General features: G+C 42.4%; 1 pseudogene; it reads left to right on the forward strand.

Annotated features, from left to right (window-relative positions):
* Positions 1-18,050, forward strand: part of LOC103266707 — a 37,872-nt pseudogene extending 19,822 nt beyond the window's left edge.
* Positions 18,051-22,510: the final 4,460 nt, after the last annotated feature.

Below are 22,510 nucleotides of genomic sequence, written 5' to 3' on the forward strand. Positions count from 1 at the left end.
TAAATTCTACAGTCTGGCTCACAAGACCTCAGCAGGATGGGTGCTCTTAGGATGAGCTAGGAGAAAAGGCATTGATGGGCTTTGGCTTTGTTGGGGCTCTTGTTTATTGATAAGAAAAGACGTGCCAAGGTGCTTTTCATCATGTAGGATAAACCTCAACCATGGTTAATAAGTGATGATTTTTTTCCTGGTTATTTCTCTACTTACCATGCTATCCTCTCTCACTTGCTGGAGTGCTCATCATGCTGTTTACATGACTGCCTGACCATTTTGTGTTTTGGGGTCACCTGGCTTTCAACCAGGGCATCATGGGTATTCTAATAATTTGACCACTTAGAGTACTTCAATCTTGTGGGAAGATGTCACCCGTGTAAGGGCATTGTGGACAGGTACAACCTTCCCCAATATTCATGAACCCTGAGTGAACTGAATACACATGGTTTGAATGGTTTGATGTTAGATGATTAGGTAATGCCCATGATTTAGACACTAAAAAATGAGAAGTGATCTATTAATTTTCGGCCCTTTCCATATTGGTGAGTATAGTTGGTAGCTGGCATGTCTAATCACTGTGGATGTCAAGAACCAAGACACAAACAACTTTCTAAAGTTCTTTTGCCTTCACACAAAAGTCTGGCCAGTTCCCTTTCAGTCTACCATAGGCTGTCTACAAACAATTGACTGCAGAGTCTCCTGGCACCTCAGAAATCCCATTCCCAAGTTGCTGTCTGTAACCACAAAATTCTTTAGAATTATAGACTAAAAACAGATAAACAAACCAAAAAACCTGTGCCCCTTCCTGCCTTTTCTGGGTGACTCATCATCATTGACAATGATAGGGAGAGGTTGATAAATACCTTCCAAGTTCTGATCTTTAATTTTAAAAACTTGAAATAAAAGAGAGCTCAGATCAAAGAGGAGTGAAGGATTGAGCCAACAATTCAACATCATCATTTTCTACTAATATACCCTATGATAATTCTGTATCATAGAATTAAGGAAAGAAACTTGGTATGGTGTCCACCTTAATAAACACCTGGATTGTTATTGGTGTGGGCTCTCAATGTTTTCCCCTCCTTTCCCATGCCCATCTGCCTTACCTCCCACCCCAGCAGAATAGTCATATTACACAGTCTCACTTTATCTCTCATTCTCTTCCTGTAGACACAAAGGGCATGAGTGAACTTGAGGCTGGTGACTTCTTTGCTCTGTATCACCACAGGGGGGGCATCAAGCAGGCCAAAGACCACCATGCCAAATGCCATAAGTTCACTGCCACCTTCTTCCCAGAGCTCATATTTACTCTGTCTACCATGAGTTTGTCTGGTACAGTAACTTGGCAGTTACTCCAAGCTTTGGGTTCTGTGTTGTGTTGCCTCTTCTTGATGTGCTTCCATGTGGGGGAGTGTGCTGGAGTGAGCACTGCCTACAAGTTGCCTGGGGCCTCAGCTACACTGAGAAGGGTTAAAGGGTGTGAGTCAATAAAGATGTTCATAATGTGGCTCCCTTAGAAAAAGAAAACGATGTCCAACAGGAAAAAGGCCCAGAGGACTTATAGCTTCTGCCTAAATGGGAAGCTGTTGGGAAAGCTGGGAGGAAGAAAGGAGAAAGCCATCTTTATCATAAGCATGGTTTTCCAGTTTTATAGTCAAAACTTCCCATCAAACAACCATCGTGTGCTGGTGCCACTGTCTGCAACAGGTGGCTCTTGGCCATTGTAGCTCTAGACTTAAATGTTTATGAGGCTCTCGGATATCTTAACAGCCATCAAGCAGAGATCAGTTTAAGCCTCAGTAATCACTTAGCCAAGGCTATGACAGAGTGAGAACTTGAAATGACTTCTCTTTCTGGTTCTTGGCATCCTCACCTATTAAGGGATGCTCTTTCCTTTAGGCTAGTGCAGAATCTGCTAATGAACAGTTCCCACTTAACCAGGGTACCCAAAGGTCAAATAGACTTGGTGAATTTTCATCAATTTGCCTCCATCTGGTTACTTGAGCTCCTGTATTGCACATAATGAATGTCACTCAGTAATCGATCTTGAGCTTGAAACTTTGTTGGTTGCAAATATTCTCAGATACTCAGAAAGAGAAAATAAAATGTGTCACAGATGTATTTGTTCATCTATCATGAGCTTAGTGAACTTTTATTTTTCTGGAGAGATGGGATCTCTATATGGTTCTCAGGCTGGTCTCAAACTCCTGGCCTCAAGAAATTCTCACATATTAGCTTCCCTAAGTGTTGGGATTACAGGCATGAGTCAGTGTGCCCAGCCCCAAAGATAATACATTTTTTAAGTATAGAATGTGGAAATTTACTGCTAGGACCATGCGATGCATTTTTTTGTCATGCATTTTAATCTCTATATATTTGCTTTGAAAGTACAATAGTGAAGAAGATATCATCAGCTTCTTGTTTATTTAATTCATTGTCAAACTTTTAACAAAGTGGCGTAAACTCAAAAACATGATGATAATGTTCTTGACAAATGATACACCAGTGCTACTTATCAGAAAATTCTCTGTGACATTAGGAAGCTAACATCTAATTCACCTCAAATGTTTTTAGTGCTGATATTGATGCAAACATCCAAATAAATCAGAATGTATTTTATTCCAGGGGTCTGAACAAACAGGGTTACCAGTGCTGATGTAAATAGGAAGGATTTCCATTGAATTGTCATCATTCTTTTTATTAAGTTGTTCCTTAAATTCTGAAAATCTTAAGCTGTGATTATTTCTTTTCAGAATGTAATGCAACAATTCATAAGAAGCCTACTGATAAAGTTATAGCAAAGTGCACAGGATCTACTATCAATAGCAGAGAAACCATGGTACATATTGGATATCTCTCTGCATGTGGCTCTCCTGAGATCAGATTTGACACCCTACTAGTTCTTGTTAATAATGCTGGAACTTGAGTCCACATGTTTATCAATGAGCATCAATCTCCCTAAAACTCTTTTCTCTTCAATAGTAATTTGGTAACCAAGTTACCAAAATGAGAGATACATGATAATAATTTTTACATGCTGGGTGTATCTTTTCCAGAAAAGCGTGGCCCTGCTGAGAGCCCCCATGTGGTTCAGGGCAACCTCCTGGAGGACAGGAGGGAGGACATAGAGAAAGGATGAAGAGGGACAGTGTCCACACCTGGCCCAGATGAGCCCAGGGTTGCACATGCAGAGGCCACGCCTTTCACCCCACAACACCCTCATTCTTACAACACAGAAAAGTGCACAACAGCTCAGGTTTAAGGTCAAGGCTCCTGGCCTGTAATTTTCTGTTGCACCATGAACCTGGGTAGAAAAGGAGGCAGTATTTCCCCTCTGATAGGTCCCTCTGCCAAGATCCCAAGATCCCACCTGACCTGTCATTTCCTCAGTGGGTTCTGGGCTGTCCCTTCCTGATTCTGGTAGGTGTAGCTGTGCAATGCCTCAGCCCTTCTCCCATCCACCAGCTTGTAAGACTCCTATACCTCATCAAGGAGCAAACCCAGCACACCCAGTTGGCTGTCACTTGGTCCTGCCCAGAGAAATTCTATAACACTTAGCTTCAAGGTCTGCCCCTAATCCATTGCTGTGAATTCAAAGTGCCCAGCAAGAGGCTAGCCCTACTCTGACAACCATTCCCTGTGTTCTGATCTTTCTCCAAATGCTGGGATCACAGCAGAGCTTGAGCCAGCCATTCTCTACTGATGGAGTTACTCAGACCCACCCAGAAAAAAAAAAACACAGGAAAAAAGAACATAAGGTAGGCCTTCTTGCTAAAACTCCAAGAGGCTAAGGCAGTAACTTTTAAAGACCGAGATGATGTTATGGCAGGATTAGGGAGTAGGAGGGAAAAAATCTCAACAACAAGGCAATCCTCTGTCTTAGGGATGGGAATGAGGGTGAGGGCAGGACCCAGATAACTCAGAGTCTCCTGCTGCAACACTGGCTTGTTTTAGGATGAACCACTAAACGGATAAGCCACTTGGTTTTTTTCTTGGTGGCCCTATTTTAATTTATGCCAAGGGATAGTAGTTGTCTTCTAAGAGACAGAGGTAGCTAACAGAAGGGATAAAGCATCTTCCACATTGTCCCTACCTTCGTCCCAGGGCCGTTCAATGTCTAGTAGAGCTTGGAGTAGCATCTTAGTAAAGGCTAGTTTTTAAATCATTCCCCAAAGCAAGAAGCACAGGAAGTCCTCATGATCCTTGAGAACCCTTCCCTTCCTGGCTTCCCAAGCCCACACTCTTCCCCCAGCTGCTCAAGAAGTCATTGATAGGCAGGATATTCAGATTTCACAGGCAAAAACATAACATCCCAGATTCATATTGTGTCAACAGAAACAGGACTAATCAGACTGTCACCGGCTGGGCCTCCTGTGATGGGTCAGGAACGGTCTCATGTCCAGGGACTAAGTGCTCGCCCATGAGGTGGGGTCGGCCTCACAGCACCAAGACCCAGCTCAGAACTCCCAAGGGTTCTGAACAATATTCCCCAGTACTCATGCCCACTCCACTCTGTTCTTTCTCTCCAACATTCCTTCCACCCCTTTTTCTCTCTCCTTCTTGCTACCTTCACTTCGAGAACTCTCCCCTTCTCCATTGCCCCTTTTCCCTTTTCCATCCCTTCCCTTCCCTCATGAACCTTCCACACTGGCCTGGAAGCCCCCAGTCCCTTTGCTCCAGCTCTACCCACTCCCATGCCATCCTCCTCACCCCTGGGGTTTCTCCCACTCTTACTCCTTTCCCTTCGCCTCTCCCTGCCATCTCACTTCCTCACGACTCGTCGGAGTGAAGGCCCCGTTAGCCTCTCTCCTGTCTTCTCTCTCTCTCCAGGATAATTCCCATGAAAATAGTCATCAAAAGGGGCTATTTATGCTCCCAGAGTTTGAGCTACAACCTGATACGTTAGTAACAGACTCACGTCCATACAGTGGGGAGGGTGGCCTTTATTCACAGCCTCATGCTTTGGAGACAAGCACAGGTCTGGCTACCATTTTAGGGAGCAAAGTGAAGTCCCAGCCTTGGTGTGCTAAGTCCTCTCTGATGGCCTCACATTGAGTAGTGATGAACAGGAAAATGGAGCTGGGGACACCTGGGCTAAATCCTAAATCCCATTCCACAAGTCCAGTGTGAGTCTTGCTCACAAGTTGAAGTTTGGAGCACCATCCGAAAACATTTTGAATGTGTACATGAAAGATTTTACTTCCCATGGATGTTTGTGGATACAGTTATACATATGAGGTCCAACCATCAAGTTCACAACTCATCCTAGAAAAAGTGCTCCATGCTTCATTGCTGAATATTACTTTGGTTATCTTTGAAGATCTCCCCTTAAGAAGCTATGCACTGATGACGGAGACTTGTCCACCCATCAAGGCAACTTTGGAACTCTTTTTCTGGAATGGCCATCAGAGCTGACATCGTATTACCCTTGATGGACTGAATGTCATCAAATCTCGTCTTTTTCATTTTTCCTTTATCTTTGGGTAAAGAAAAAACCATTGGGGGGCTCAATTAGGTGAGGAGGAAGGGTATTTCAATACAATAGTTTGTACAGTGCTGCCAGTGTAAGTGCACGTGGCAAGTTTGCAGTCTTAATCATCAGACCTCGACAAATAGCAACAGTTCTGATGGCCATTCCAGAAAAAGAGTTCCAAAATTTCTCTGATGGGTGGACTAGGCACTGACATCATTGCAGAGCATCCCAAGGGGAGGACTTCAAAGGTGACCATAGTGATATTCAGCAGTGAGATAAGAAGCATTTTATCTAGGATGGTTCGCAAACCTAATTGTTGGACCTTGTATATACTGGGTCTAGTAATCATTGATAGTTGGTTACATAGGAAATGCTGCTTTGTTTTGTTTTATTATGAATCATCTAAGGAAGAATGAGCTAGTGAAAACTACAGACTCGGGCTGCCAAGAGCACAACTAAATATTTTGGTATGCACGTCAATGCGATAAATGATAAAGATGAAAGGAAAGTTGTATTTGTTGATCACCTACTTGATGCCGGTAGCTTTACTAAGTTCTTTACACTCAAATGTGCTAATAGTCAGATAAAATAAAGGCTGCATGGTTTTATGGTACCTACTGCCAATTCTTGCTTCTAGACTCTTGTAGAAGGAAGCAGTACTTGAGGTAGATTTCTATCAGCTGGAGAGCTGGAGTTTGGAAATCTTTTGTGTATATATATGATTATGTGTGTGTGTGTGTGTGTGTGTGTGTGTGTTTTGAGCTGGAGTCTCACTCTGTCACCCCAGGCCAAAGTGCAGTCACATGATCACAGCTACTGCAGCTTCAACCTGGTGGACTCAGGTGATCCTTCCGCCTCAGTCTTCCAAATAACTGGAACTGCAAATGTGCACCACCATGCCCACCTGGGAAGCACCTTCTTTCCGACACACTCAAATCCCAACACAAGGAACAATGCAGCCTGGGTTGCTGTAGGAAGTGGTGCAGTAAGGGGTGGGAAATGGGAAAACCAGGCAAGGAAAAGTCTTTAGAGAAGAAAAGAAACCCACAATAATATTTCAACAAATGTGTTGGGAGCCACAACTCCTAACAGAAGGCAAAGTAAGGGTTACCTGAAAATGGGAAAAACGCTGGCTGGGAGCAAGGCCCCAGCTAAAGCGGCCATGCCGGAGGCAAAGCCCCATGGATCCCATTGATGGGCCCCTTTGATCTTTAGGAGTGTGTGCATAAGGCAGAAAGTACCCCTTTCTGATGAAGCATTAACTAATAAGCGAGGATGATGTATTGGTGAAACTGAAGCTTGAGACATGAATAAGGAACACAGCAAAAGCACAGCCATTAGAGATGCTAGAGAATGTTTAGTTACCTTCGTCTCCATGAAAAGCAAAACCATTGTGTATAAAGAAAATGAAAGAACTTTCCCATTCTTTATTTTTAATGGTTAACAGACCCTATACTAAAATAACACCTAAGATGTGTAAGATGGAGGAAGAAGTTTGTGAGACCTGAGACAAGTCAATCCTGAGGGCAGCTGCTTTTAAACATAATTTAAGAAAATATAGACATAGTAGATATAAGTTTATAAGAGTAAAACGATTTAGTAGTATAAGTATAATAATATAAGAAAGAATAGTTAAGTAGATAAAAATAGGAAGATGATTAAAAATAATTAGATAAAAAATAATTAAATAGAAAATAAATATAGAATATGAGTAGTCAAGTATAATTCATATAAAGATTGTTAAATATTATTAGATTATGATTCATATAAGCAAAATAAGAATAAAAACAGATACAAATAGAAAAGTTTATAGAAAATAATTAAGAAGTAATAAAGTTAGTTATGAAAATGCCAATATATTGCTGCTAAGTTACATGTAAGAATTGTTAGAAATATGATATAAAAGGGGTAAGGATTAAAAGGTTACAGTTAATAATTTTTAACAAAAGTTGTTTCATTCCTGTCTGTTGGTTTTAACATAATGGAAACAAAAAAAGAATAGGGAGGAAAAAATAAATCATTGTAAAGTGTTTGATTGTGGAGAAAAACGTAATGTAAGCATTTGTGGGCATATGTGTGAGGGGGTTGAGGGTTAAAAATGCCTTATATAAACATGTGAAAATTGAATAAACTTTGGAAGAGTCCCGAACTCGGCCCAGGGAGTTGACTTATGTCTTCTTCCTTCGCTGCATCTGAGTCTCTTGCCTCAGGCCCTAACCCTTGTGTTGGAGCTGGACTCTAACACAAATGTTCCTGTCACAAACATTCTGGAGAGGCCTGTCGGCCGATTTACTTGTAACTGGGTCTTGGTAGCTTTGAGGTCCTTAAGCTTGAATACTTATCTGTCAAACCATTGCCACTGGCTTTCCTTCACCTGGGCTACTGGCCTGGCCATGAGGAGTGTGGCATGGTGTCCTCTGAATAGGTCTTAGGAGGAAATCTGTTGGCCAAAGCTGAGGTGCTTGCGGAACTTAGGAAAATGATGTCCTAACGAGTGGCTCAAGGGCAGGAGGCTATGCAGGGGTGGGAAAGGTCAACACAGGGACAGGAAAGGAGGCACTTTGGCTCTGTCAAGTCCTGTCACCTTGTTTGGGGGAGGCCAGATGCATGTGGCCTCTGGGCCTTTCTTACCTATGAGACATGAATCTATACTCTCCCGAGGGAGGAAGACAAAGGGTCAAAAGAAATGAAGCCTTCCCTACTTCTACCATCTTTTGTTATTCTTTGTTCCAAATGAAGGATTTCATTTTGATAGCCTCAAACAAATTTTACAGGCACAGGGGCTCATGCCTGTAATTCCAACACTTTGGGAGACTGAGGAAGGGGAATCACTTAAGGCCAGAAGTTCGAGACCAACCTGGGCACAATACAAAGAACCTGCCTCTACAAAAAAAATTTAATTCAACAAATGAAATGTCTACATTATCTGCAAGTGACCAGAACCCCCACTCATCTACCCAGTTCTATTTGTAGGAGATGCAGCTAGTCTTGTGCTTTCCAACAACCAAGGCTCTGAGCCATCCTCCTATGCACGCCCTTCATGGCCAGTGGTCAAGTCTATTAGTTTATCACCTCCAGTTCTCCCTAAGGTGAGCAGATGGCCTTCAGGTTACTCTCTCCTCCTACTCTGACTCCTTAACACACATACACCACCACCATCACCCCAATTTCTCTTCTGTGGCTAAGGATTCATCCTGGAGAACAGGGAAGTCTCTGGTCTTGTCTTTTGGTTAAAAAAAAGGAAAAGGGGCTGCTCAGGTCCAGACTGTAGTGGGGGGAAACCCCTCCATTCCAGCCTGCATTGCACCCCAGGGAGAGCCAACCTTGGCTGTCTCCAACCCTGGGACTGCTGGAGTGTGCACTGACAGCAGGCTCCTTCCCACCCATGGGGCGCTGTCCTCCCACATGAGCCCCTGTGCCTGTAAAATTTGTTTGAGGCTATCAAAGTGAAATCCTTCCTTTGGAACAAGGAATAACAGAAGATGCTGGATGTAGGGAAGACTTGATTTCCTTTGACCCTTTGTCTTCCTCCCTCAGGAGAGTATAGATTCATGTCTCATAGGTAAGAAAGGCCCAGAGGCCACATTCATCTGGCCTCCCCCAAACAAGGTGACAGGACTTGACAGAGCCAAAGTGCCCCAGAGGCTTCTTCCTCTCTTGCTTACTGCGCCCTGTCCTCCTTTTCAGCATGTGGCATGAATGTACACCAATACCAGTCAAAGGTGATCAGTCTTTGTGACATAAACCAGAAGCTGATGGCTGAAGCACTGGCAATGATTGAGAGCACCAAGCAGGTGAGCATGCATGCAGGAACATGGTCTGCATCTCCACTCAGTGAGGCCACTGAGTCCTCTTGCTCCTTAAGCTGTCACCCCCACGGAGGACGTGGAGTGCATGTGAGCATGTGTCTTGTTCCTGACGTTCATCTCTGTGCCCTTCCCCTTTCTGAGATATTTACTTAGTGCACATGTATTTTGTGGATCTTAAGTGTTTCATGGACTGAGCAGGGCATAAATGGATACATTGACTAAAATCATGGAGTAGTCATTGCAGCTTTTATGGTCTGACAATTAAGTTCATGCATCATCATAGAAAAAGCACTTCAAGCTGGGCACAGTGGCTCAAGCCTGTAATCTCAGCACATTGGGAGATGAGACGAGAGGATTACCTGAGCTCAGGGATTCAAGACTAGCCTGGGCAAAATGGTGAAACCTCATTTCTATTAAAAAAAATAAGTTGGGCATGGTAGAGCATGCTTGTAGTTCCAGCTACCTGGATGGCTGAAGCAGAAGGATTGCCTGAGCCCAGCAGGTTGAGGCTGTGGTGACTGTGAGTGTGCCACTGCACTCCAGCCTGGGTGACAGAGTGAGACTCTAACTCAAAAAAAAAAAGAAAAGAAAAGAAGAGAAAAAAGTGCTCCATACCTCATTGCTGAACATCATTATGATCACATTTGAAGTCCTCCCCTTGGGCAGCTTCCAATGCCAGAAACTTGTCCACCTGTCAAGGCAATTTTAGAACTCTTTTTCTGGAATGGCCATCAGAGCCATCAACATTTTACCCTTGATGTCCTGAATGTCATTAAATGTCTTCCTTTCAATATTTCCTTTATGTTCAGGTAAAGTAAAAAGTCACTGGGGGCCAGATCAGGTGAGTAGGGAAGGTGTTCCCATACAGTTATTTGAGCAGTGCTGCCAACATAGGTGCATGGTGGCAAGTTCTCAAATTTCATTGTCAGATCTCAACAAATAATGATGCCTCTGATGGTCATTTCAGAAAAAGAGTTGCAAAATTGTTTTGATGGGTGGACTAGGCGCTGGCACAGTCCATGGCTTCCCAAGGGGAGGACTTCAAAGGTGAACATTATGATATTCAGCAATGATTCTAGGATGATTAGTGAACCTAATTATTGGACCTTGTATATTCAGGCTATGCAATTTCACAGCCTGGAAGAAAGACTTATTTTTCTAGAATCATCCCCAGAAATCCCTCAGAACACTGAGTCGAGAACACCTCTTGCTTTGCCATTTATTACTTTGGCTGAATTCCCATATCCAAGAACAAACCCTCTTGGAGATATGGTGTCACATATATCAGCCATTTCCCCATTCATGGGTCATCTGTTACTCCCTGTGACAGGATGATGCAGACAACATAAGAGAATCCAGTCAGTCCAGAAAGTGGGAAGGAGGTGAGTCAGTTCTACTGATGCACAAAATATGGTAGATTCCTGAAATATGGGATCAGAAAGAATGTTCAGGGAAAGGAGAGTGTTTGTGGTCACCGAGGAATCTTCAGTGGCTTCTGTCCCCTCAGTGGTGGCTGGGTGTGTAGTCTAACTCTCTGTTTGTCATTTAGGCACACTGCTTAAAAGATACTGAACAAACCAGGCTCGGTGGCTCAGCCTGTAATCCCATGCTTGGGAGGTTGAGGTGAGTGGATTACCTGAGCCCGCGGGTTTGAGACCCACCTGGGCAACTTGGCGAGACCTCATCTCTACAATAAATCAAAAATTAGCCAGGTATGGTAGTGCATGCCTGTAGTTCCAGCTACTTGGAAGGCTGAGGTGGAACGATCACCGGAGCCCAGCAGGTTGAGGCTGCAGGTTGAGTCTGGGTAATAGAGTGAGACTCCAACTCCAGAAATAAAAAGATACTGAACAGAGAAAGTCCCATTGAAATTGGTCTCCCATGTCCCTTCAAAGGTGAAGCATAGCCGCCATACTTATCAATGTCAGGAAAAAGAGGTAGCTGTCCTGGTCCAAAGTTGAATCAACATCAGTAATTCATATCCATTTACCTTAACCTGAGTCCTCTGGACTGAAGTACTTAGCTCATCTGGTCAGATGGGTAATCCTTTTCTATTTAAGAATTATAGATTTAACCAACAACTAAGAGGCTCCTACTCTTCTTAGAAGAGAAATCAAAATATGAGGGGGTGTTGGGAGCCAGCCTTGGAGGCCCACCTGATTGACAGGGTCCTGGTGGGCTGAAGACCCTGGGCTGCAGGGTGAGCCCAGGAAGCTGAGGCCCTTCTGTCTTTTGCCTTTGCTGTTTGGTACCACCGAAGAATTCTGTGCAGTCGTGGAAGAAGAAAATGGCATGTTTATGCGAAGTACTCACAGCTAACCTGAGAATGTCATGGTTCATTTTTCCATTTTCCCACTATGCCGCTTGGCCTAACATATGCAAGGGTTAAACTTTGAAGCACATCAAGAATGCTTTCTTCCACTTGGTTATAGGTTACTAGATATTGCTTAAGTAATAAATGATATAAGTATATTCACTTCTTATTTGATTTAGGATTAAGCAGTTTAGTGTTTAGACATAAGGTTTTTTAGAGGCACAAGTTTATAGTAAGTTCATTATGAATTCATTATAAGTTCTAACACTTATCTAGGAGTTATGTAGTTGATTTATAACACTGTTTTCACTGACTTAGGATAAAGATTAATCATTAAGGTTTTTACTTAATTCAATAGTTAAAACTCTAAGTTAACATTTATAGAGTGGGTTTTCACTGAACTCTTAATATACTTTTATGATAGATTAGCAAAAGACAGAAAGCAACCTTGGGGGCCTGGGAAACATTACTAAAAGCTTCTTTTGAGTTCTCTTTAGAAACAAGAGAAAAGTAACGAAGACACCTGAACAAGAAAGGCGATTACAAAGCTCTGAAGGCCATAAAGCCCCAGAAGGAAAACTACAGCTACATGAAAAACTTTACACTCGGAAACTCTCTGGAGACAGTTCAAGGACTGTAATTCGGGACTTTGGACTAAAACTATCATCTTTGACCTTATGAATAAGACTCATTGTCTGAATGTTTACAGGGTTCTTGGCTTGTTTGTTGCTAAGACCACTAGATGGTGGTAACTTGTAGAGGATATGTACATGAAGGAATTTTCTTTGTCTTGCCCCTTTATGAATGGTATAAAAGCTCTGTGTTAACTAACATTAAATTGTCATCTGTTCAAGAAGCAGGTATCCGGGTATAATATTTTCATCCTTCGCCTACCAGTCTCTCCTTCAGGAAATCTCACGACCCTTGTGGGATTGGACCCCTGCAAGGGGGGGACCCGAAAAACCTGGAATTTATTTGTGAAAAACTTGTGTATTTATTCTTACAATCCCCTTCAAAGATCTCACTGTTTAATGCAGTGCACTTTTCCCACTTTTCCCACTGCTCAAAACAATTTTTGAGCTTGTTCGTTTTGATGCCTTTTTGTTCTTCTGCTGTTTTTTGTTTCACCTCTTCCTTAGCCAAGCATTTTGCATTAAGGACTTTTTTCATCCAGGGAAGCAAAAATAGTGACTTGGGGCAAGATCAGATGAATATGGAGGGTGGGACATGGTAGGGGGTCATGGTCATTTTGGTCAAAAACTGCAGAACACTCACTGTGGTGTGGGCAGGTGTGTTGTCATGGTGGAAGAACCAGTCATCTGTTTGTTACAACTCAGGGCATTTCTTCCACAAATTTTGATGCAACCTTCTTAAACCTTCCAGATAAAAACTTTGGCTGAATATTTGATCCTGAGGAACAAATTCCAAGTGTACTACATGAGGTCTACCCTCCAAAAGTTAATTCCAGATTTTTGTGGGTCCCCCTCATATGCCTCATCAGAATACCTTTGTAAGGGTGTGGCAGGTTGGAAGAAGAAAATGGGGTAAAACTGGAACAAACTGCAGGTATCTTCTTAGACCTATAAACGGTTATTTCACTTCAGTGTTGAGTCGTTTTACAGAAATAAATGTATCTTAAAGCTCGACAATGGGAATACCACAAAAGATATTCTTATTCTGCACCCCTGAAAATAAAAAAAAGAATTAAGGGTAGAAAAGAGAAGACAAATAGGGCTCCATGTCATTGACATTCTTGGGTGTCCATCCAGCCTCCTATTTATGGTGGTTCACAAGAGGACATGACTCTATGGTACTGGGATTAGAGTAGTTTCATCAGACTTTAAAAAATACTGTCTTTTGACATGAGAAACTATAAAACATAAATGGAGATTAAAAAATAAAGGTAGCATTATGGGCGGGGGCATTCTGAAATGGTTTTCCTATACCTCTGGCATTGAGCAAAAACTAAATCAACTTAAACATTGAAGAGAACTATTTGGGTTTGATGCAGGAAAAGTCCCCAGGCATCAGAATAGACCCTGTCTCAGCGATAACTGACAAGGTCTTGTCTTGAAAACTCTGATGAATGGTGCAGTTTGGATCTCTGACAATCTGCCAGATTTTGTATTCTCTCCCATACCACTGTAGTTCATAGAAATGGACTCCACTGTGCCTATGAGCCAGGCAGACAATTGAGACTCATGTTTCCTCAAATATGGCAAAAACCCCTAGTTGTCCATGATTTTGCAGCATTAGCAGTGCTTATGTGGTTTGCACATATGATCTTTTGCTGGTTGGACGGTGTTTAAGTTCAACTACTTCCCCTTCTGCTGGGTAAAGAGACATAGTCCATGCTCCCAAGTACGAGGCCCACAGGAAGAGGTGCTGTCATCACCAGTGGGTTGGGAGGCATCAATGCTACCTAAAATGCTGCCCCCCAAGCCCCCTCAGTTATCATGCTGTGCCTCAGTGTGAGATGTGGGTGAGAGAACGTGTGCTCCAAGTCCCTAGAATGACCCCCCTTTGCTCTGTGTCCATCTTTAACCACTGCTTGCCATTTTCAGAGCCTCAGGGAATCTCTTGGGAGTCTCTATTGAATTAGATGAACAAAGGATGCCATCAGCCGGAACTCAAGCTGCATATGGAAAGAGCACCTCTACACATGAAACTGAAAATAAAATTTATATCCAAGAACTCTTTTTTGCCATTTTCCACAATAATATGAGCCACAGCAGGCCCATTAGTGTTCATCAGAGTGTACTAGTCAATTATACCACCTGTGTTCTTTACAACTTAGCACTAATTTATGTGCGATTATAACCAGTTATCAAAAATTGAAAGCAAGAGTTAAAGATGCAAATTGCCTTTTCAGCTTCTTGGTTTATGACTGGTTTTAGGATGTTTCCCTGAAACAAGCAGTCACTAAAAGGGTACTTTTCATTGTTAATGAAATGTTTCTCTCTTTGTTCCCATGTGGGTTTCTGCATTAGAGCAAGGTTAGTCAGACAGACATTAAGTGAAGCCTACATGCTTTGGTCAATTGTGCTCCAGGTATATGCTCCATGTCCAAAGCGGTTGTCTCTTTCTATCAGTATCCTGGTCTCTCCACATAGAGAGGAGAGGAGGGGGAAGCATGAAAGCAAGATGGAAGACCTGTCTTCCCTTTCTCATGGCACCAAGAACTCTTCAAAACCTGCCTTTCCTTTCTCTTTTGGCTCCAAAAGGAAAGTACAGATCCTCGCCAAGATAGTGACTTCAATGTTCTTGTTCTCAATCTAATTTTAAGCCCAGGAGAACAAATTGTGAGTTTTCATGGGACATGAACATCATCATTGGCCTGAATTCTTATCTAAGCTCCATCCATTCTATCAAGTCAGCTACCAGAAAGTCGTGATGATGCACCATAGCATTTTAAACCTAGGCATTCTGATTTTCAATACTGTTTTAGCATCATTGACACCAGCATTTCCCAGAAGTCCATAAAAGAACCAGATGACTAGTATTCTTAGTAACTGTCCCTTAGAGGGCATTTTAGAGTCTATTTTTCTGGGGAGGGAGGCATCTCACTTGATTTTTGTAATAGTACCATAAGCTAGGGAATTCTGTCATGGGGCACCAAAGCCCAGAGAGGCTGATGGGTCTGCACAGGTTTCCACATTGAGTCAATGACTGTGAAATAAAACTAGATCTAGCTCTGTCAGTTTTGAAATGCTATGTGCTTGCAATTGCCCACAGCGTGTTGCTGCAGCATCTACAAAAACTCAAGTTGTTGAAATTCTCAGATGCCCTCTGGTGTCCTTTGAAAGAAGACTCATGAAGTCGAGGGGGAAAAGTAAAATTCAGAGTGACATCTTTCTCTGAGTAGCTCCATGAGTTGAAGCACATTAAGCCACTCTTTGGGCCAGGATTTTTTTATTATTAGCATCTGTCTTGCACAGTATTATGAACTAGTAACTATCAATTGCATAATCATGTCATCAATTAGATTACAATGGGGCAACACATGTAAAGTCTGTAGCAGAATGTCTGACCCATAGAAGGTCCTAACAATGTTACTCATCTCTGTGTCATCAGATACAAATATGTTTGTTTTTTAAGTATATAAGGAGAACTCTATCCCTCAATGATTATTTTTGCTTGAAAAACTGGTTAAAACTTAAAGGACGGCTTTGCTTGCATTTGCAGTGATGTTTTGAGTGTAAACAAGTTCTCTTATTCACACTCTTCTGTCTTCACTATTCACTTTGTTTCTCTGAATTTTTATTATACACTTTCTCAGGTCCCTGGCAAGGCAGAGTACATATTTTTAAAACCATCCAGGTCAGATGTGATGTCACATGCCTGTAACCTCAGTGCTCTGGGTGACCAAGGCTAGAGTATCACTTGAGGCCAGGAGTTCAAGACTAGCCTGGGTAATAAAGCAAGACCTTGTCTCACCAAAAAAAGGAAGCATGGTGGTGTACACCTGCTACTCAGGAGACATGGGCCATAGAATCACTTGAGGCCAGGATTTTGAGATCAGCTTGGACAACACAGTAAAGACCTCCATGTTTACAAAAAGTAAAAGTAAAAAGCTAGGCATGGGGATGCATGCCTACAATTCCAGCTATTTGGAAGACTGAGGTAAGAGAATCCCTTGAGCCCAGGAGTTTGAGGCTACAATGAGCTATGATTGCACGACTGCACTACAGCTGATTGACAGAGTGAGAACCTGTCTTTATAAAAATGAGAACCTGTCTTTATTTTTTAAAAATAAAAATGAAATTAATGCTCATTTCATAATATAATAATTTTGTGAAACTCTTGGAAAAGTACAAAGATAATATGAATCTGTTAGGCAATATCTTAAACCAGTGAGGTGCTCTGTGTTGTCTCAGTAATGTCCTATCCTAGAGGGGTGGAGCATGGAGAAGGGATTTTCTTCCCCCAACCCCCCCCAGCCCAGGTCTCTCAAGATTTGCCTCTTCCTTCATGAATGGAATCCAAGTTCTAAAATAAGATTGCTTCTTACCCTTCCTTCTAGGTCTTCCTCACAGAGTTCAGGAAAACCAATCAATTTTTCACAATAAAAGACTTAAAGAAAGACGTGGTCTTGATGGACAATGGTGCTGAGTGTATGAAGGTGAAGAAGAGAGTTCTCTCCTTGGCCTGGGAACACCCATTTCTGAACCACATGTTTTGTACATTCCAGACCAAGGTAGGGCCCTGCTCAGACAAGTTGTCCTTCCTCTCACATGTCCAGGTGAGGGCTGGTGGTGCTCTCATGAGGAGATGCAGGTGTTACTGTTTCCATACTTACCTTTGAGTGCACCCACCACCCGGCCAAATACATCTAATTTCTTCTCAACACCATAGTAATGTGACTTAGGATGTATAATGTGATTGGTCGGGAACAATCTTTACTCTAGATGTTCAGAATTCAGGTTAACTTAGCATGTCAACCCAACTTCTAAGCAACTAGTGACTTGGTAAAATAACTGTGACATGCTCATTCATCCATCATGCACACAATTTGAAGAGACAAAAGTTGGAAAATAGATCAAAATTCAGTCATAGAGAAGTTTTATAATGGAACCCTGGACAGAAAGGTCAAAGGTGGATATGTCAGCAACCCCATTCAGCTCTGGGCTCCTCCTTTACACTGATCTTGCCAGAAGTTTCTACCATTCTGGGAGAGTTCTCTTCCTGGTCACCTTCTTCCTTTCAAAATTTTTATCTTCCTTTTTATAATAATTCAGTATCCTTGTAGAAAATATTTATAAGTTCAAAGAAAAGTCAGGAATGGTGACTCACACCTGAAATCCCAGCACTTTGGGAGGCTGAGGTGGGAGGAGTGTTTGATCCCAGTAGGTTGAGACCAGCCTGGGCAGCATAGCAAGACCTCATCTCTACAAAAAAATGAAAAAGTAGGCAGACATGGTGACACATTCCCATAGTCCTAACTACTCAAGAGGCTGAGGTGGGAGGATGACCTGAGGGAGGTCAAGGCTGGGGTAAGCCATGACAGTGCCACTACAATCCAGCCTGTGTGACCAAGTGAGACCCTGATAAAAGAAAAAAGCTGAAAATAATCATTTATAACCCCACCACTTGACTATACTCACTGTCAATGCTCTGACGTTTCTCTTTCTAGATTTTCCCACAGAGGGCTTTTAATAATAAGTTAGCAACCTCCTGTAAATATCTACATTCTGTTACCTGTGTTTCTTATACTCTATCATGTACACATTCTCCATCTATGGATATTCTTCTGCAACATGTTTTGTATACTTGGAGCATTCCTAACTGTTCTGATTTAAATAACACTGAAATGGACACCCTCACAATCCATCTTCATGCACCCATTAGGATTCTTCCCTGCTCACTGGTGTCTCCTCCATCCTCTCCCCACCATCCACAGCCTGGAATAGTAAGCAGACCCACTTGGGACCAGGTGACTCGGGCCCAGAGGACAGAGAGGGTAGGAATGTTCCCCTTTTTCTGTTTCAAGTCCTGCCAAACATGAGAGAGGGCCTCACTCGGTGCCTTGGGCCACAGGAAGAATTAGTGATAGAACACAGGGACTGGTCCAGAAGGCAGATGGCAACTGGAGTGCCATCACCACCTCTGCAGCTCCCAGCAGATTCTCAGAAATGTTTAATGAATGAATAAATGAATTATTAAACTTACCAAAAATAAAAAGAGCATGGACCACAACAGAGCACTTTCTGAACATCTACTGCATTTGAAGCACTATGGAGGACAGAGAAATATAGACTCTGGCTCCTGACCTTGAGAATTTCATATACTAGTAAAAGAGTCAGGGTCACACTTCTAACAGGGTGACTTACATTGAACCAGACTGCCTCAAATCACCAGGCTGAGCATCAGGCTGAAAGAAACTAGAAATGGGAATATGAAGGCAGAAAGGAGCTTGAGCATTGGTGGTGTGGACCTGGGGGAGACAGGATGAAGTAAGGGGTCATGAGAAGATGTTATGAGAGAATAGGTTCATCTGTGGACAGGGAGGGCCAGAACTTCTGATCATGAGGGTTAGACATGTTTGACCAGAAAATTTCCTCTCAGAGATGATAAATACCCACCAGTTTGGGATGGTACAGGTATGTTTCCTGAAGGCAAAATGACAAACTGCCACTCTCATGCAAGGTGTTGTCTAGCTCTTCTGTGTATTCTGTGGGTTTCTTGGGGGTTATTTTATTTTATCTGGCATCTTACTCTGTCACCCAGGCGGGAGCATGGCAGTGGGATCATGACTCACCAAAACCTTGACATGTATATGTACTAATAACTATAAAAATATATATTCATAAGAAAAACATAACCCCAAAATTATATACACACACAGACATGGCTTTAAAGTCATACCCTGGATCCTATGACCCTTTTGCTACCTACAGGTAGTGAAGAGAACAAATGGGTCTATGGGAGATTTTCAATGTCTTATCCATGAAACCAAAAGTTGATTGCAAATGTCACTAGAAAACTGTGTTCTTCTCGAATTTTTATTCATACTGAAGAAAGAACACCCTACTTGGAAAGGCAATCAGTCTGTTTCTTCCCTGGCCAGAGGATGGAGAAGGGGAGCTCCTGCTCTGAAAGTCCCTTTCCCTGAGCAGTGGGAGGAACAGAAGTTTTAAAGAGTTGGGTGCAAGCTGGAGAAGATGTATAGGCACAAACAGGGCAGAGTTCCAGACATGCAGGCACAGCTCATTAACATGCTTCTCTGTATGTCACATACACAGAGTGGCAGAGTTCTTCCTGTAGGGGAGGAATGTTTAGCATTATAATGCTATGTTAATAAGTTAAAGGTAGCTAGGGGTCACAGGTACCAGACCATGCTGGCCTGCCTGTTTCCACCTAACTGGGTCTTGCAGTGGGTCTGGATCTCCTCTGGCATCTGACAAGGGTCTAAACCTTTCAAGTAGCTATGATTAGTGAGAAGAAAAACAAGGACGATCTTTAGGTTTTCTTAAGAGACTAGAAAAAAAGAAAGAAAGAAAATGTTAAAGTTTACATATTAATACTATTCCATCAAGGCTATCCCGATGACACAAACACCTGGAAAATGACCAGTAACCAGAGCTAGCCCACTTGACATCATCCTCTGGGAAAACTGTCCACTTCTTCTATCAATGTGTATAGATGTCCATGGTTTATGCACAAAAGGTGGGCATGTACACCACTGCCTCAGTTTGGGTGGGTATTGAAGAGGCTTTCTGTGGAGAAGAATGGCCAGATGTTAGCTCTCAGGATGTGCTGGTGGCAGTGTGAGTTTAAGTGGCATCAGATGACATGGGGTAAAGGGACAGCCAGGCCAGGATTGAAGTGCACTGACTGCTATTGTGGGGTTTTGTGGGCCAAGAAAATGTCTCTAGACTCTGAAGACTCAATGGTTTGGAGGCACCTCTTATGGCCAGCTCAAGTAGTATCTACAGAAGCCTATAGACAGAGTTGCTGAACATCTGGACAAGAAACATCTGGAGAGTAAGCTTTCCTAGGGCCTCTTCCATCAGTCTGAGCAGGTTGGACAGTAGAGATTTTTTTTTTGAATCACGGTCTTACCTGCCACCCAGGCTGGAGTACAGTGGCACTATCACAGCTCACTATAGCTGTGACTTCCTGGACTCACAATTCTTCCACCCCAGTCTACCGAGTAGCTGGGACTACAGGTGTGTGCAACCATGCCCAGTTACTCTTTTTAAAAACTGAGATAAGGTCTCACTATGTGACAGGCTGGTCTTGAACCCCTAGGCTCAAGAAATTCTCCTGCCTCCACTGGGATTACAGGGTTGATCCATCACACTTGGCCTAGAGGCTTGTTTTGACAAACCCTTCCCAACACAAAGCATTGACCCGGCCTCCCAGGAGGATGGATGATGCTTGTTCAACAAGGGCCAAGCATGTGGGGAGGATCATTGCTCTTGGAGGAAGTAAACTGTTTATGTGCACATGGGTATTCTCCAAAGAACTCTGAGGCCCCAGGCCAGGCATGTGCTATGGCCCAGAGGTGATGTGATCCTTGCCTGACTATTAGGCCTGTCGCACAAATGGAAAACTAAATGGAACTGCCAGCAAAAACAGTTCCTTTTCACCTCAGCTAAGAATCTCAGAGAGGTTCCAATCAGATAGGATTTGAATGGAAGGCCATGGGATGTTACTGAGTTCATTAGGCTTCTGGCAACCTTGTTCAACCTGACACACCCGGTGACATCTCTATGCTTTTTCTAGAGCTGGAGCTGGGCCTTACCCAAATAGCATGAAGACAACCAGACAACAGGAGTTCAGTGAACTTCTTAGTCCACATACTAGACCAGAAAGATGGAATTCTCCACAGGGTCTCACACTTTTAGGATCCCCACATGCAAGAAACAGTGTACCATTGTCTGTCACTGTGGAGTGTCTCATACATACAGACACCAGTAAAAGACATAAATAAAAGTAAAATTATACACATGCATAAGGGTGTTATTTATAAATATATAAAGAAATATGTAACAGTAATTGATCAACAAATAAAAATGTGTTACAAAGATATGCATATAATACATATAGGTATACTAAAACTTAGATTTTACTATAATTTAAGATCCAAAGAGTTAATTTTTTAAAAATCAATAAATAAAAAGAAAAAGTTAAGAGCCTTAGATAAACTCTATTTTTCTTTTTTTATACTCAAGACCTTGTAGTTTGGATAGGTTTAAGAAAGGATGACTCATCTTTGTACCAAAATGTATCAGGGCAGCTTGAAGGTTGAGGGGCCATAATAAGAGGCTAGAATCATCTTGACGCCAGTGAGGTCAAGATGATTGTGAGGTGTAGTATAGTTGCTCTGTGTTTCATTCAGGCACCCTGTAGATAAGAAATGTTTTCCCATCCCCCGACAGATATTTGCTACTGTTAATCCCATCCCCCTCCCCCCCATAGTTTCCCAGTACCATCAGTCATTTTCTCATAGTATTGCATTGGATGTTCAAGGTCCATTATATGAGTGAGAACATGTGATATTCGGATTTTTGTTTTTGTGAGAGGTCACTCAGTATTATAGACTCTAGTTCCATCCAGGTTGCAGCGAAATTCATGATTTTGTTCTTTTTTATGGCTGCGTAGTATTCCATCGTGTATATGTACCACATTTTTTTAATCCAGTCCTCTTTTGATGGGCAGCATGGTTGTTTCCAGGTTCTTGCTATTGTGAACAATGCTGCGATAAACATACGTGTGCAGGTACCTTTTTTATAGAGTGATTTGTGTTCTTCAGGGTATATTCCCAGTAGGGGGATTGCAGGGTCATATGGAAGGTCAATTTTTAGAGCTTTTAGGAATCGCCACACTGCTTTCCACAGAGGTTGCACTAGTTTACACTCCTACCAACAGTGTAGAAGTGTTCCCTTTTCACCACACCCTCTCCAGCAGCTGTTATTTTTTGAGTTGTTGATAATTGCCATTCTGACTGGAGTTAGGTGGTATCTCAGTGTGGTTTTGATTTGCATCTCCCTGATGATTAGTGAGGTTGAGCATTTCTTCATGTGTTTGTTGGCTGCTCGAATGTCTTCTTTTGTGAAGTGTCTATTCATGTCTTTTGCCCATTTTATAATGGGGTTGTTTGTTTTCTTCTTTTCAGTACGCTTCAGTTACTTGTAGATCCAGGATGTTAAGCCTTTGTCAGACCTAGAGTTGGCAAATACTTTTTCCCAGTCTGTAGGCTGTTTCCCTGCTCTCTTGATGGTTTCTTTGGCTTTGCAGAAGCTTGTCAGTTTAATAAGGTCCCATTTGTCTATCTTCTCTCTTAAGTCCTGTGGGTTTCGGGTTTTGTACAGGAATTGGATGCCAGTTCCGATTTCCATGAGAGTATTTCCTTCCTTTTCTAAGGTTCTTATGGTTTGAGGTTTTACATTTAGGTCTCTGATCCATTTGGAGTAA

Source organism: Carlito syrichta, unplaced genomic scaffold (genome assembly GCF_000164805.1).
Source record: "Carlito syrichta isolate Samal-C Ts95f unplaced genomic scaffold, Tarsius_syrichta-2.0.1 Scaffold307307, whole genome shotgun sequence".
NCBI lineage: Eukaryota > Metazoa > Chordata > Mammalia > Primates > Tarsiidae > Carlito > Carlito syrichta.